The sequence below is a fragment of the Benincasa hispida genome, chromosome 11 (assembly GCF_027475165.1).
Source record: "Benincasa hispida cultivar pf3 chromosome 11, pf3_genome.v1.1, whole genome shotgun sequence".
In the NCBI taxonomy this organism is placed as follows: domain Eukaryota; kingdom Viridiplantae; phylum Streptophyta; class Magnoliopsida; order Cucurbitales; family Cucurbitaceae; genus Benincasa; species Benincasa hispida.
This window is the reverse complement of record NC_143488.1, coordinates 81035378-81038806: the sequence shown is the minus strand read 5'-3', so window position 1 is coordinate 81038806 and position 3429 is coordinate 81035378.

The window sequence follows — 3429 nt, the reverse complement described above, 5'->3', positions numbered from 1 at the left end:
TAAAATTTATGCATGTTTCTTGGTTGGATTGATGCTCTTTACCTTGAATGAATGTTGTATGCTAAAGATCTTAGATTTACACGATGTCTTCCATCTTCATCTAGCTTAAGTCGACAAGTAGCAATATCAAATCTTGTGTGCTAGGGTTTGTAGGCTAATCTCAAATCTTAGAATGCATGATTTGATTAGGTTCAAAGAAAATTAGTTAATTAGCTTGAGCTTTCCAATTAACCACACAATAGAAACCTAGGGCTTAATGCAAGTGTAACTTGATTCTTCATGACCGCTCAGGATTCTGTAGGTTTGATTGCATTTAGATTAATTAGAGCTTCGCTTAAGGTTTTAACTATTAATCAGGTCCCTTGCATGGTTCGGTTCTAGCTAGTTGTTCGTCATTGTATAGGCTAATTAGGTCGAGTAAAGCAAGTTGTTGTGCAAACCATGATCAATTATGAGATTAATCAAAATAGTTGAATGATAGAAATTTGCATAGGAAACCGATTTACTCCCAAGGTTTGAATCTTTGATTTTTAATTACATTTACTCGCTTCATCATTACTTTTTTTGCACACTTTATTTCTTATCCACACCAAACTCCCCCAACATTTACTGTATAACTATAAAATGAACTTAATGAAACAAATATTATGCCTCCTTGTGGATCGACCTGAACTTACCACTATTACTACGCCATCGTAGTAGTAGTTGTAGAGTTTGGTTAATATGAATGTATTTTATTGGTCATTTGAAAACAACATCAAATAAATCAAATCAGATATGAATTGGATTCATATTAAAACTGTAGGTTAAGGGAGAATATGTATATTAGAATATGGTTCATGCATACATTAAATTAAACATATGATATTTAATAAATTAATTAATTAAATTGGATTTAATTAATTAATACTTAATTAATAAATCAAATTAATCAAATTGGTTATATTTAATTAATAAATATATTGTTAAATTTAATTTAATTAATATATTTATTAATTAAAATAAAAGAAAATAACTCCTCAGTGAGTGGGGGGAGGGGGAGGGGAAGGGGGGAGAGTGGTAACTCCTGTTATTTTTCCGGAATATAGAAATCTCTCTGTTTTTAAGAAGAGAATTACATTTATTTTGATACCTCTCTCAAAAGAATTCAGACTCACGTTCTCTCTTAAAAAAACATATTGGTGGTGTCTGAATCAAATTGGTTCACGTTGCTATGTTTTAAGGTTGGGTAAAGTATTGTAGAAGAGTTCTCCAAAAGGTATTTCAATTTGCACTCTTATATTTCCTGTTAAGCTTGTTTAACCCTATGTTATTTTTTAAATTCTTGTAACAAAATTGGGCCATAGCGACCACACGCTTCCCAAGAGAAATTCAATTCCCTCAAAATGTAGTGACTCAAACTTTTCCAAAGGATAAACTCTAGGTCTTGCTCACGCATGTTGTGTGTCACATCTACACACAAAGACAAATATTATGTAATGGGGGAACCCAATTTTGAAGGGATCGAATCCCATGTAGAAGCCCATGAACATCGGTACCATTATTTTTCAAAACATTTGGAATTTAAGAAAAGCAGATGAATAAACATGCATAGATGTAGCATATGATAAACATACATTTTAATTAGTATTAAGCATGCTGAGAACAAAAAAAACTGAAGATAGAAAGACAGAGAAATTCTCCTTTAAACATTCCTTCCATGTACATAATCGATTGGACACTACCACTATTGTCTTCTCCGCTATTTTTTGACAAGGAATGGATAGTGGGATCCATGATATTATGAAATATTAAAGGAAGGAATAAGAAAATTTCTCACAAAGAACTTTTTTCTATTCTTGAAATTTCTCGAGAGAATTTGAGAGAGTTTTTGAAATACGAAAAATATTTTTGAAATACGAAAATTATGTGTGTTTGTTCTCTATTATCCTTTACCAATCAGAGAGAGAATGTATTTTTAACTAGTCCTCCTCCTTACGCATATGTTAGATAACTCCCCATGGGGAATATTCTTATTTAAATTATTTATTTGATTTTATAGGTATTAAATCTAATTTAATATATAGTTAAATAATAATAATTAATTAACTAAAAATTAATTAATTAATAAATCAAATATCACATATGTAATTAAATTTATATTTGAACCATATTCCAATATGATCCTCTATCATAAATTATAGTTTCAATATGAGTCTCATTCAAAAATATTATTTTTTCATATTATATAGTTTAATTTGAAACTCATTCAAAATAAACTATATTATAATGTATTTATATACATTATATTAATTATATCATATACAATTAATTTTCGTAATCAATTTGATCATTTCAAATTCTTTAAAAAACAAATGTTTCTTGTTTTACCCTTAGTGAGCTAGCAGAGGACCTAATAGACCTACAAAATAGAATGGGATTAACTAATTAAACTCTTTAATTATGTAAATCAATATTCATTAACTGTGGGTCGCTCCACTAAAAACCCACAGCTAGACTCTTCACATTTTAGATATATTTTTATATCCACAGATATAATCATTACCTGCAAGTAGATCATTCACGAATTGCTTGTAATTACAGTTGGGTCAAATTAGCGTTTTACCCCTATAATTACCTCTTACTCCTTAAGTACCACTGACCATTTTATGAACAAACAGTTTATAGTCCAACCATAAACTAAATCCCTTTTGAGCCAATGAAAGGGTGATGCCTCATTGTTCAAGACCCGAAATCAGCACTTAAGGGAGCAATTCATCTTACCGTAAAGACAGGAATGAGTGAACTTCATCTTGTGTAGCTATGTTCCTAGCTCCCTACTCAGACAAATCCCTAAAATGGTCAGACATGAGTTCATAACTTGCTTAGGATTAGGTCGAGTTACTTATGGCACCCTATGAAATGTTAATCTCTTCGATCAACGGTGTTATAGAATGAGATTAATCATTTCGTGGTCTAATCTTATACAAACTCTTTGTATAGGATATTCCCACTCGTGTATCTCCATGTGAACGATTTGGATCACATCGTTTGTAACACTTACAACTCTTGAACATTTACAAGGTGGGTCGTATCCGTAGTATCACCAAGATAAGACACCCAATCTTATCCATATACTATAAATCAATTAGGTTATTACTTGAACATGATCCACTTGTATGTCGACCACATACTATTCAAGCCACATAAAATAACCTTGGATCTTAGTTTATTGGATTAAGTTAAATGTAATCTAAATGTCAAATAAAATAACCTTTTATTTTATTAAATAAAGAATTCGTCTATATAATTTACAAACTACGAGAACCACAAGATTTAGGACACTAACCCCAACAATATTAACTCAAACTTTACAGCCCAAATGTGGACAATGAACTCATTTTCGGTCTGCTAACTCTCTTTGGTGCAAGCGTGGGTTCGCCATAGCAC